Consider the following 14,104-nt stretch of genomic DNA (forward strand, 5'->3'; position numbering starts at 1 on the left):
CCCGTATATAGAGCTGCGTAGAAGCGGACAAAAAGATCTGCCTTGATCTCATGTCGATGCTGCGGTTTTCCCATCGAGTCCTGGATCCCTCCAATATAATCCCGTTCTCTCTTTTCTCTAAGTTGACGAGCCTGGTGTCTTCCCACCTTGTTCCCTTGGGAGTATGAAAGGTGCCGTAATCGCAGCAGGGTGAACTCTGCTCTGTTGTTGTAGTGGGCCCTTAGTTTCCCCCTAACCGCCGTCAAGGGGCGGAGGGTCAGCCTAGATGTATTACTTTTGTGGGCCTGTTCAAGGGCAGGCAGTTCTGCCTCCAAACCCTCACGTTCCTTTCTACGCAGCTTATTGAGATTAGAATTGAGGGCCAGGTAGGTACCCCTGATGGACGCTTTGAGGGTGTCCCACGTGGTGGATACAGGGTTGAGCTCAAAAAACTCCCTAATAGCCTTTCATAATTCTTTGCATGACGTGTCATCCCTAACAATGGCTGCTGGGAAGTACCACTTTCTCAGACCATCACCCCTCGGGGACCAGCGAAGCCCAAGCACGAGCAAGCTATGGTCAGACACAGATAATGGGAATATACTAGAGTCGCGGACATCTCCCCTGAGGGCTTGACTCAGGAAAAATGTAATCCAGGCATGAATAGGAATGGTGAACATGGGAGAAGAAGGTGTAATCTCGGGATAGAGGATGCAAGGAGCGCCAACCATCAATTAAGCCCAGGTCACCAATAAGCCTCTGCGTCTCAGCAGAGAACAACCCTGCCTCAGCCCTGTGGGTGCCGGAGCTATCCATCTCCCTACTCCACACCAAATTAAAGTCAAGAATAGGTGCCCCTCAACAAATTCTGATATTTTGTGCAGCAGTCCCTGGATGAAGCTATTTTGTCCCGCATTGGGAGCATACACTACTACGAAGGTGCTCAGCCTGCCATGGACCAGACCTTTAACCATCAGCCAACGGCCCTCTTTGTCGCTGTTCACATCTATAGGCTGAAAATGAAAGGCCGCCCGGAAGAGAAGGGCCACCCCCCTGTGTTTCGTGGAGGCAGAAGATCTATAAATAAGAGGGAAAAGCATGTGCCTAAGGTGCAGTTCATCCTTACGCGCCAGGTGGGTCTCCTGGAGGCCCAGTATATCGAGTTGGTGGTCATTCACATAGTATCACACCTTCTGACGTTTTTGTCGGGAATTCAAGCTCTTGACATTCCACAACCCAATACTAATAGGCATCATTAGGTAACAATCCCGCTAACGCTATTCCCGCACCGCCCCTTCTCCTCACTCCAAAGCCATCCCCCGTGTTCGTGGGTAATACAGTAAGGTAGCAAGCTGCCGTAGCATCCCAGAGCAAAGAACACTGGCCAAAGCATGTCTCAGCATCCCCCCCTCAGACCGGGGGCCCCTCACCAGGCAAGCCCACACAACGTCCCCACTCCCTGCTCCCCTGCAGGGATAAAGTCCTCCCAGATAATCACCCCAGCATCTCACAATAAGGGCACAGATCCCTAAAGACCCAGAAGCCAGATGCAAATCGTCCTGATCCACCACACGCATACACCGCAAAACAAAAAAGACAGACAGACATACATACCTGTGACTACCACACCCCCTCTGGTACCCCTTCCCCTTCATCCCTAACAACCCCCCCCAACAGCCCCCCCCAGAAAACACCTGGAACCGTATTCAAACCAATAAAACAATAGATAGCAGCAAGTTGAAAAAGGAAACCAAGGAGGAGCAAAGCACTTAACAAACCTGGTGCACAACAGTTTGTGGATTCTTCCAGGGGTAGAGGATGGGGCACCACATGGTGTGCCCCAAAGGCCACGAACCGGGGTGTCTTCCCAAAAAGTACAAGTTTACCCACGGTGCCTGAAGTTACGAGTCCCTCCGGCTCCACTACGTCTTCAATTCACAACTCAGGCCGCCCCGGAGCTGTGCTGTGAGACTGACTCCGTCACTGAGGCCACGGATGCCAGCGTTGCCCCCCTTTCCTGTAAACTAGTCGCACGATCCGGTCTTCCGCGATCTGTCTCTCGGCCCACTCTCTGCCAGGAGGGGGACCGCCGTCTTCTCCGTGCCGGGGAACTTCCACCCCCAGGGGATGGGGCCATGTCGTCGAGGCCCAGAAGGTCCTTTACCACCTGGAGAGATCGGATCTGCGCCAGCCTATTCTGACACCTGAAAATGATGAGAAAGGGGTGGCCCCAGGAATAGGAGACATTGTGTTCACGCAGATAGGCGGTCACAGGCCGAAACTCACGCCGCTTTTGGAGCGTCGTGGCTGCTAAGTCCTGGTACAGCTGGGGGTGGTGATCCCGGAACTGCAACGATGCGGATTCTCGCGCCTTCCGTAGTAAGTGTTCTTTCAACTGAAAGTCATGGACGCAGACCAAAATGTCGGGTGGAGGCCCCCCCCCACGTCTAGGCAAGCCGACCCTATGAACTCTGTCCATTTTAATGTCTTGGAGATTCTCATCATCCAGCATTTGAAAATAGAGAGCGAGAACATAGCCTCGTAGATCACCAGCTTCCCCGTCCCATGGCACAGCCCGTATGCGGATGATGTTCTCCAAATCCTCCTCGTGTGCCTGGAGGTCCAGGTTCTGCTCTGTGAGCCGAATCACATCTTGCTGCAGTTGATGGACATCATTCGCCATGCTTAGATCATGGTCCTCCAGAGTGGCCACCCTCTCTCCGATGCCATCCAAGTCCCTCCTCACCTCTCGAAGGTCCGAGGCCAGTTGGGAACGTAGCTCCGATATGTCCTCCTTGATAGAAGCAAAGAGCTCCATCATAAAGGCTTTAGTCGCAGGAGCCTCATCGTCCTTTGGCTTGGGCGATACACTAGGCCCGGGAGACGCCGGTTGCTGGGATCCCCTCGAGGAGCCATCCTTACCTGGCTTCCCCTTACGTTGCATGGTGGACATGGCGACGCCCTTGCTCGCTCGAGTATGCAGGGTGAGGATCACCGGTCACAGCTGCCGGTACGATAGAAACTCAGCCGTAATGCATTACAGTCTAAGTCCTGACGCAAAAAACAAACAGAGGCAGCGATCTTGCTCTCCACGTGGCTCTGGATCTCCCACACACCAGTGGCGAAAGATAGCCCCGGCCCGCTGGAATGACACGCTGCAGGCCTTTACTGTAGAGGGCGGCAAACCCCTGCGAAATCAGCCGGCTCCAGCCCAGAGACCAGTCAGACCACTACCTCAGCCTCGGGTCTCTCGGGCCTATCCTCAAGGGGCCGAACCTGCCCTTTCCATCTGCCTCAGGCGTTGATACAGGACGCAGGCGCCTCGCGGTCCGTCGGTCACCACGTGGCGTAGTCCGCCTGCCACCACTCACTCTGCCCAGGTACCCGCGCAGGTCCACCTGATCAAATGCGCCGCCAGACCTCTGCACCGTAGCCAGACCAAGCACTGTTGCCAGTGGACGCCGCAAACAGTTCAGCTCCACAGCGTGGTTCCGAGCCCACTGTCGGGGCTCTTCAGGTCAACGGGCACAGCACGACCAGGGGCACCCCACCTCGACGCGAGGAGAAAGCACCACTCTCCAAGGACCGGAAGCGTTGGATGCCTTACCGCCTACCTCGCGGGGTCCTGGATGTCCGCTCAGGGTGCGAGTGTACAAAGTAGGCCTCCCTGCCAGCCAGATCCCAGAGATCAGGGCTCACCTCTACTGCAATCATCCGCAGCCGTTACTCCCACTCCAGCAGTCATGCACCAATCAAGTCCCCCGCAAGACAGGTCCCAGGGGGTGTTCTCGGCATTGCAGGGGCCGCCGCCGCTTCCCAATGCCAGGCAGAGTCTCCCTACACACCTCCAGCGCTACAGGCGCACATAAGCCAGGCTTCCCAATGGCGGCTCACCGCCGCAGCAACGCAGCTCTCCAGCCGGGTGTTCAGGGTCCTGGGGGCATACCGCTGCAAGGCAGCCCTAACCGCCAGTCCAGATCAGGAAATGGGGGGGAGGGGGAGAGCAACCGCGGCTCTCGACGTTCCCTGCCGGCCTCCACCTCCAGCACCCCCCTACCGGCCGCAGTGCAGTCCCTCGGCGAGGCCTCACATCTCCGGAGTCCCTGCGCAGCACCCCCCGGCAGGCGGCGAGTCGAAAGCCGAGTGCGCCGAGGTCACTTCTGTGCGCGGGCCTCCGCCAGAGTCCGCCCCTCTCCTTGCGGCTCAGGATGTCCGGCCCCCTTCGCCACTCGAAGCCGGGGATCGCAGGGCCTCAGATCGCTGCCGCACTGAGTCCGCCTCCAAGCCTCTTCGGGGCGAATTCGCTTCACCGGACCCAGCTCCCCTGCCTCGGGGGTCACAGCTCGCCACTCCGGGGGCTATACAACGCTTAGCAGAGTTTGGCGCCGGAGGGACTCTGAGAGACGTCTCACTCTCTTGCCATCTTGGCCACGCCCCCCGAAAAGCAGTATTTTGATTGATTGATTGATCGATTGATTGTTGAAAAAGATCAGTAATTTGTCAAAATTCGGCCTATGGTGTTGATGTACTGGGACAGTTGGTTATTCTGTTGGACCTCCCCCTCCCAACTGACTCAATGCCATGCGGTGCTTCGCACCCTCTTGGATCTTATGTGGTGGACATTATGAGGTCTTAATTATTCCACGCATCCGGAAACATTGGCTCCCGACACTGGAGGACAGCTCAATATTGGAACTAAAAGGGGGGCCTCCATTAGGCTGGATACTTCTGGTGTTTAGGGGCATTGTTGGGGTTACACGCTACTAAGGAACTTTGGTCCCAGGATGGATGTCCAAGAATGGGGAACCGTTGATTTGGTAATTGGAACACTCCCAGTTTAACCTCTCTACAAGGACAGAGTGCCTCTTTTTAAAGGACTTATCAGGGAGCCGCCCTGCCCCCCTGATCAGACTGCCTTCCCCCTGGGGTGTGGCCAGCTAACCTTGCCCTGGGAGATTAGCAGCAGAGTGGGGCCTAGCTCTGTTTGTTGTATGCTTTTAGCCGGCATCTGTCTGTCATGTGGCCTATCCTGTAACAATAGTAACATTCCATAAGGTCTGGTTGCTGCCAACCACCCTGGCCTCAGGGGATATAGTTATGTCTCAACCCTCTAGGGTTTTGTGGTGAAGCCCCTTTCAAGTCTGGTATTATTTGAATGCTCATGGCCAATGCGGCCCCCGTGTGGCCGATCTTATTCAAATTTTGTTGGACCATCTTACCTGTGTCTCTCCTGGCCTGCTCCTGTTTTTCCCTATCCTTCTCTTATTTATTTTTGTAGGTGGGCCTGTATCTCCCACCAGGGTTTGGTATCTAACCCCACTACGCCATGCAGACTACTTTATATATTGGTGGCCAGCCCCTTTTTGAAGATATTATAAAAAGAATGTGAATTGCAGGCCTATATCAGCTCATGGTTGTCCTTTTTTTTTGTCCTCATGAATGCCAATAGCAGATATAACCTCTACGTGGGATCACTCCGTGTCACTTGCACTCTTGGTTTTACTACGATTCCGGCCTTGATACCATGTGCAGCACAATCAGAGATCGCCCAGAGGCAGGCTATTTCTTAGTCCAACTCCCCTTCAACACGTTACCTGGGAGGACCGAGCCTATAACATCTGGCATAATCATTGGACTTTGATTATCTTTCGACCCAAGTTCTTAAAGCTGACCACACTTTACTGGCAGTATCGCCGCCACACACCATGTCCGACTGACTTATCATGATAACATTCCTCAAGCATTCTGCAAATTTTGGGGGAACCACCGACTTCCACTCTCTACATATTTCTTTCCTTGCAATCACTATGACATAGAAGATAAATTGAGTGACCAGGTTGTTAAGCAAGTAGCAAAGTGGAAGCCCAAAAAAGATTAATCTAGGGCTACAGATGATTGGTGTTAACAAAACCTCTTCCAAAAAACCACACACCTGTCTCCAGTAGTTGGTAATTAGTGGGCACTCTAAAAACATATGCAGATCATCGGCTGCTACCAACTTACACCTTGGACAACAGTATCTCTCTGCTGATAACCTGGTGAGCTTGGCCGGAGCCCAATACACCCTGTAAATTGTGAATAAATGGTTCCTCCTGAGATTGGCTGGTTTAATTGTCTTTTGTGATATGTTATGTTATGTTATGTTATGTTATGGTATGTTATGTTATGTTATGTTATGTTATGTTATGTTATGTTATGTTATAGGGGGTGCTTCTATAGCGCACGGCTACTCCGAGGAGTGTCCCGGCGCTGTCGGAGCCTCACAGGTCCAGAGTGGGGAAACAAGGACGAATGAAAGGAGCGTAGCTCAGAGGGGCGGTATTGTTGCAGGAAAAGCAAGGTTTTCAGGTCTTTCCTGAAAGCCAACAGATTGGGGCTAGATCTGAGAGAGAGAGGAAGGTCGTTCCACAGCCGGAGGGTGAGATGTTTGAAAGAGCGCCCCCCCCCACAGCGAGCACGACGGATCATAGGATTGACTGCCTTGGCCTGGGTTGACGAGCGCAAGGATCTGGACGGCGAGTAAAAACTGATCCATTTCTGAAGATAGCGGGCACCTGTGCCATGAAGGGCTTTGAAAGCGATGGTCAGGGCCTTGAAAGTGATCCGCTTCTTCATGGGCAGCCAGTGAAGAGTTCTGAGGAGCTCACTGGCCCTGGCTCTCCTGGTGAGGCCGAAGATGGCACGGGCCGCCGAGTTCTGCACAACCTGGAGACGTGATAGGAGGTAATCCGGCAGTCCTAGGTACAGGACGTTAGAGTAGTCCTGCCGCGATCCAATCAGGGCCTGAACAGTGGTCTTTCTGTGTTCCAAGGACAGGAGCGGCAGGAACTTTCTCAACATCTTTAGGATGGCAAAACATTTGCCGGCTAGGCCCGACAACTGAGCCCTAAAGGAGAGACAGTTATCGACCTGAATGCCCAGGTTTTTTGTGACCCCTGATTCGCTAACGGGAGGGAACATGGCTGCAGGCCACCACTCTTTCCATTTGGGGTCAGCGGGGCATCCAAAGAAGAGCACCTTGGATTTGTCGGAGTTACACTTGAGGCTGTGACGATTAAACCAGTTGAACACAGCCCCAAGGCAACCCCGAATAGATGCCCTGTCGAAGTCATGACCCCTGTCGCATGTGAACAGGAGTTAAGTGTCATCGGCGTACGACACGATCTGGGCCCCAAAGTCCTCCACAAGTGCTGCCAGAGGGGTCATATAAATGTTGAAGAGCGAATATTGCAAATGAATCTGTCCAAATTTTCCTGGTCTCCTCCGGGTTTTCAACTAGATTTCCACTCCAAAGGTGGGATATTTCAGATGTTAGAGTGTCCTTTGCCCCAATCAGAGTGTTATACCAGAAGGCTACCTCCCGTCTCCAGACACTACCTCTTTCAATAAGGTCTAGGAACTGGGGCTCCTCCTGCGACCCCCATTCTTGTCTCCCCCACCATGAGGACAACTGGTAAAACTTGAATCTTGTTATAGAGCCCCCAGTTAGATTTACTAATGATTCCCAGTCAAGCAGTTGGAAGTTATTGCTAAGATCTGCCCACTTTACCAAACCCGCCTCTCTCAATGGAGTTGCCAATCTGTCTAACAGGCAATCAGGAGTACCGGGTGATTCCCAAATGGGGGCGTGCATATTATAATATGGGATATGCGAAACTTTCATGAGATACAGCCAAGTTTTTAATGCAGCCTGGAGGATTTTCAGGCGGACCTTTTTGTAAAATTTTTGATTGCCAAATTTACATAGAAAGAATTCAGAACTGAGTGATTGGTCAGACAACATTGTAAACTTGTAAACTTGTAAACTTGGGGATTTGTAGAGCGCACTTGTTGCCCGTGGGCGTCAACGCGCTGGGGAAATTGTAAACCTGCAGTGCACATAAAGGGGACAAAGGAATGAGTTAGCAAACAGATGTGAAAAGATGGGCTTTCAGTTGTTTTCGGAATATATTAAGGTTCTGGGTGGCTCTGAGATGAAATGGTAGAGCATTCCAGGCCTTAGCTGCGTTGTACATGAACGTTCTGCCGCCTGTTCTAGATCTCTTTATTCTTGGGACAACTGCCAAGAGGGTCTGGCTAGAACGGAGATTCCGCTTCGGGATGTATTGACAGATCAGGTTACGGGTGATGGTGGGACCCGTGTTCCAGAAGGCTTGGTGGGCTATGCATAGCGCCTTAAACAGAATCCTCTGTCGGATCGGTAGCCAGCCATTGCATGAAATAAACGACCATGCGAGGAGGAGTCAAGCCTATTCGCCAAAATTCTAAAGTTCTTAAGCTGGAAGGCATAACAGTACATCAGAAGATCAGGTAGAGCAAGGCCGCCCAGCTTCAGCCCCCTTCTTAATTTCCTCCAAGCAATTCTGGGTGATTTTGAAGCCCAAATTATATTTTCCCTTGTGGGTTAGCAATGTCTTTATGGTCGAATAATAATGGTATATTGTTAAACAAGAATGTTATTTTAGGGAGAATGGTCATTTTTATAAGGTTCACTCTTCCATAGATGTTTAAAGGTAGAGTCACCCACCTCGATAGTAGCTTACTGACTTCCTTTACTACCACCTGCCAGCTGGTTTTGGCGGTGTCAGCTAGTTTTTGTGTAAGCTGTATTCCTAAATATCTAATTTTTTGTTTGACGCCCTGTACTCGGGGGGTAGTATTCCAACTCATAATTTCAGTCTTCTCCTTATTTATTTTATACCCGAGACCCTTCCAAAGTCTTCTGACCGTTTGAATAGTTAGGGGATCGATTTTATGGGGTTAGTGGTATATAGGAGAAGATCGTCTGCATATAATGCAGTCTTAAGTTCGACTTCCCCCATTTTAAAGGGCAGAATATTGGGGTCTGATCTCAAGGAACATACAAAGGGCTCTATGTAAACATCAAACAATAAGGGGGAAAGGGGACAACCCTGCCATGTGCCTCTGGAGATGTTAAACCAGTCTGTCATGCCGCCATTAATCAATACTCTGCACAAGGGTTCTTATATAAAGATTTAATTCCCTCCACAAACATGGGTGGGAACCCCTTCCTAACCGTTGTCTTCCAAAGAAAAACCCAATTTACCAGGTTGAATGCCTTAGCGGCATCTATCGCCACTATTGTAAGGGGGAGGCGTCTTTCTTCTGCGATATCTATAGCCCCCAAAACCTGAAAGGTAAGCTCCTTGAGCTGTCGACCTGGTATAAAACCTCTCTGATCTTGATGGATTATTGATTTTATTACTTTAGCTAACCTGGAAGCTAATAACCCCGAGAACATTTTAAGATCGGAGTTCAAAAGGGAGATCGGCCTATATGATTCTATCCTCTGAGGATCCTTATTTGGCTTTGCAATTAATACAATTGTAGCTTCGAGCCAGGAGGAGGGTGTACTTTCTCCCTGAAAAAGGATGCTGTTAAAAAGTGATACGAGGGTGGGCAGAAATAGTTCTAGATTGTCTTCGTAAACTTCTATTGGTAGGCCATCAGGGCCAGCCGCTTTCCCCCGGCTCATCTTCTTCACTTGCGCCCTGACTTCCCCTTCTGTGATCTCACTGGCCAGTAAACTCTTTGCCTCCTCAGGTAATTGGGGGAGGTCTATTTGGTCCAACCAAGAATCAACTGCCTCAAGTTGAATACCGCCCACCTCCTAGTATAGGTCCTTAAAGAAATCCCTAGCCTCCTCCCTGATCAGTTCTTCTCTTATTAACATAGTCCCAGATGTTCGATGGATTAGCGAGTCTATATTGTTCCTACTCTTCTCTGCCCTTGCTTTCCATTCGAGCAGGGCCCCACATTTCTCTCCATACTCGAAGTTCTTCATTTTTCTAACCTCCCATCTGTCCTTAATAATTTTATCGCATCTTGCTTGAAATTGTGATTGGAGATCCAGGAGGTCTTTTTTTTAGCCTTGGAATGCTTTCCCTATCTGACTGGACTGCTGACTGCAGCTCCAATTCCTTCTTTTTAATCCGTTCCAAGTCCTGAGTTTCTCTTCTCTTTAATGATCTTCTTTTAAAAGACATCAAGGAACTCAAAATACCCCTTAAGTAAGCCTTAAAGGAATCCCAAACAAGCCTACTAACAGCCATATTAACATTTTAAAAAATACCATTCCCACCATCCAATGTGCTGACTGATTTGCTGGTTTAACATTATATGAGGATTTTTTATTTTTCCCTTCACCCTTAGACCCTTCCCTAACCCTCCCACAGGGAACCCTCCCATTATACAGGCGCTGTTCTCGCCTCTGTGGGTCCCCCGATTCCTGCGGCACTGCAAACTCTTTTTTATAACTAATGCAGGATTTCCATGTATATATATTTCTCCTTATCTTTTTCATTCCTTTCTCGTATATTTTTTTCCCGTTTCCCCTTTCTTAAGATATCTTGGACCCGTGCATCATTTTTTTCCTATCTTATCAGTATCTTGTGTTTTTTTAACCCTTCTCCTGCAATAATCATTCTACTTATGCTCTTTGACTCAATTAATGTTTAACTGGGACCCGACTCCCAATTCAGTTCCCATATATCAGGCTTATTTTCTCATTTTAGATAAAAGGTCATCTACATCCTCTGGATGGTTACAGTTATACATTTTATTGTTCCACATAACTTTCAATAGTGCGGGTAACTTCATCTGAACCTTTGCCCCTAATGACCTACGTTCTGGCATCCTGGAACCTAATTCCCACTGCCTCTGAGCAGTACGGCCTCCAATGTCAGAACGAATCAAGTATGGATTAGCTCGAGGGTGTTAGGAAGATCTGGAGAGGCATCTATTTAAAATGAGTTCCTTAACACTATAAGTTTGAAAGTTAAACAGTATTTTCCTTGGAGCCTTCCGATCTGGTTGTAACCTGAAAGGGTCCCTATGTACCCTCTGAATTTCAGCTTCCAAGTTGATATCTGGTCGGTCCTTCAAGACACCATCTCGTAGGAGCTTGCACACAAAGCCTTTAATATCCTCTACTTCCTCTCCTTCTGGAATTTTCAGAATTCGAAGGTTGTTCCTGCGCGTGTGCATTTCAAGTTTCTCGATGTCCATCATTAAGGATCAATTTTGTACCCTTAAAGAGCTTATATCCTTGGTGTTCCCAAGTGTAGAATCAGATAAATGGGAGACCTTAGATTCCAATACTGTTGTGCGAGCAGAAATATCCTCTAATTTTGCCTCTAGATGATCAAATCTATCATGGAGGCTCTTCTGATTACTTTCTGACACATCAAATTTCCTCAGAAGATCCTCTCTAAGGGACTTAAATAGGGAGCCAATCAATTCCCCTTCGGACTGAACTTGTTGAAACAACATTGTTGTGTTTGAGGTAGTGAAGCCCTGGAGTTTTGAGTAGAACCCGCTGAGGCCTGTACCTGCACCTGCGGAGGACTAGATACCCCGGGTAGTTGAGATGGCGCCGGGAGATCCTGTATTAGATTTACTACTGACTCTAGAAGCTTTTCCCCAATTGTTGTTGTTGAGGATCCAGGTTCTGCAACCTCTTGTGTGCTGTCTAGAGAATTTTCAAACGGTGTATATTGATTTTCCAGCGTGACTACCGCTGGATCAGGCGCACAAACAGACACAAGTATAGGTACAGGTACAGATACAGGTACTGGCTGGGACTGTACCAGCTCGCCCACTTTTTCACTTGGACCTGCCACACGCTCCATAATTTTAAAGTAGGCTTCAAGTGATGGAGTATTTCTCAAAGACTGCTGCTGCTGTTGACAGTTTACCCTTATTGCCTCCGCTTTTTTTACTCCCAATTGTCTCTTCTTTTTGAACGGTGCCACGGGGGATGGACCGACTCTCTCAAAGTTATCAGCAGAGTTCAAAACCCCTCTTAACTTTAGGTCTTGCTTGGACCTTAACTGATATCTATTTCTGATATTAGTAGATTGTTTCCCCGAAATTACACACAAACTACCCTCAGCCGGCAACGCAAGTGCAGATTTCGAACTAGGCTCCCTTACCCCCTCTAAAGTAAATAATGTCCCGCTCCTAGTCTCTGATAAAGACTGAGCTGGTTGGAGAGGTGACCCTGGTCGTAAATCCATACAGCCTCCCCTTATCAAAACCGCCTTACCGGAGGTTGAGAAGCGGACTTTACTTGATGTCTGTTCGGTTATCATAGCCCGATATCAGCAGGCTGGTCCGCGAAACTGGAACGTGAGAAGTGCAGATTGGACTCGGTTCCACAACCACACCCGCTGCTCTCTGACTGACCACGCTGACTTTACTGAATCTGCTCCTGAGAGCAGCACTGGGAGGGAACGTCCACTATTAGGCTCAGCTCTCCTCGTGACACCGGCTGACATAGGTCTTCAGGGTCCTAGCGCGCCCGAGTGCTATTGTCGACCTCCTGTGAACACCTATGAATACAACTATATATATCTAAGAAAACCACCCAGAAAGGGAAAATAACGATACCTAAGTATCTCACCACATCAGAAGCTCTAGAGCAGCGTCCTGCTATTCATATTTCCACCTTCCTCGTCCGCAGCACCGCTGGGATACGGAACCCCGCGACGAGCGTTAGCCTACCGCCGCCATGTTCCCCGCAGGCAATGGTTGTCCTGTCTCTTGTCCCCATTGTTCCCTCATCATATCCAGAAAATCAGTTATGGTCTTCCCAGTGTCTGCCATTAATGCTCCTACATCATGGCTATTTAGGACCATCTCCTTCAGGGCCGTCCATATTTGGAGCCTGTTCATGTTAGTCTGCTTTCCGATAAGACCACTTAGAAGACTATGACATCACCTTTCACTAGGTTTATTCCCGCAGTGTTCTTAAAACATGAGATAATTTCCCTGCTCCATCCAGCAATGGTTGCAATTTGGGCCTTAGCACTTCTTTATCCATCTGAGCTCACAGCACATAGATGGTCCCTTACGTGCCCTTCAGTAGTTGCGGGTACATTTTGACTTTCAATGGTTGTACGGGTTTCTCCCTGATGTAGCATTCCCATTTTCTAAGGCAATGCTGCATGTAGGGGAAGTTCCACTTGGGATCACCCCTTTCGTGTCAGATGTAGTTTTCCTTTAGGGCCATGTCCTCAGGTTCAAAGGAGCCCTCCTCTCTCCAAGGTCTATTGTACTAGTCCTTTCCCTTGGTCCAGAGGGCTGGCAGGTGGCAGAATGGCAGAGCGAAGATCTCACCTTCCTCTGGGCCACTATCTCTCTTTGGGTCAGTGTATTCATCTTGCACATTAGGGAAGAGCAGCAGATGTCTTTGTCGCTACACCCCTCATACACATGCAAGGGTGCCATAATATTTCTTTTGCGCCTTGGTTGAATCTGTACAAGGCTATCCTGGTCTCTTATTTTCCGGTCAGCCCCTTTTCTGCGTTGACATTCTGGTGATGCTCAGATCCCAGCAAAAATAATTTCACCATTTCTACCTCTGATTCCTCTCTGATTGGTGCCCTTCACCTTAACCCTGCCCTCCTTAGGTGGAGGGCACACAGCTCCACTTTCACGCTATGCTTCCATGGAGTTTTCTCTCTATCTTCTCAGTTCGCACCTTTCCTCCAAATCCCATCTAGGTTGCCTCCTTCTCTCTGAGCTATGCGCTCTTTTTCTTGGTCGGAATTTGCCCTCAAATTCACTTTCTGTCATTTCTTCTGCTACCATTGCAAACACTGTAGCCCCACTCTCATCATCGGATCCTGGAGGGCTAAGACCCCTTTCTTCACCCATGCTGATTGTATCATTGTCCAGAATCACTTTGAAGCTCCATGTCACTCGAGTGTGCTTGCCTGAACCGGTGCAAGTGTGTGTTCTCACAGCAGTGGGGTTTGATGGGCTGAATGTGACAGAAGGGGGGGGGGGCGTCGAACTTCAGGGAATCTGCTCACTGGACTTGCCTGGGCGGGCCAGGTGGCCTGTTAGGCTCTAATTCCTGGATCTAACCCTTCATTGATCAATATGGAAACTTTGGTTCCCTCGACTGGCAGTTGGTGTATGCTAATGCGGGATAGCAGGCATTATGGAAACCACCTCCATACCTGCATATGGCGGGGGAGGTGCAGAATGCTTGCTTGTTGCATGTAAGATAGGATTATTGGTCTGGGCCTCCTCAAAGATGACCCACAGCTCTAGTAGTGCATTTCTCCTGTCCTTTTACTGCCCTGTGTATTTTGGT

Source organism: Lissotriton vulgaris, chromosome 6 (assembly GCF_964263255.1).
Source record: "Lissotriton vulgaris chromosome 6, aLisVul1.2, whole genome shotgun sequence".
Lineage (NCBI taxonomy): Eukaryota > Metazoa > Chordata > Amphibia > Caudata > Salamandridae > Lissotriton > Lissotriton vulgaris.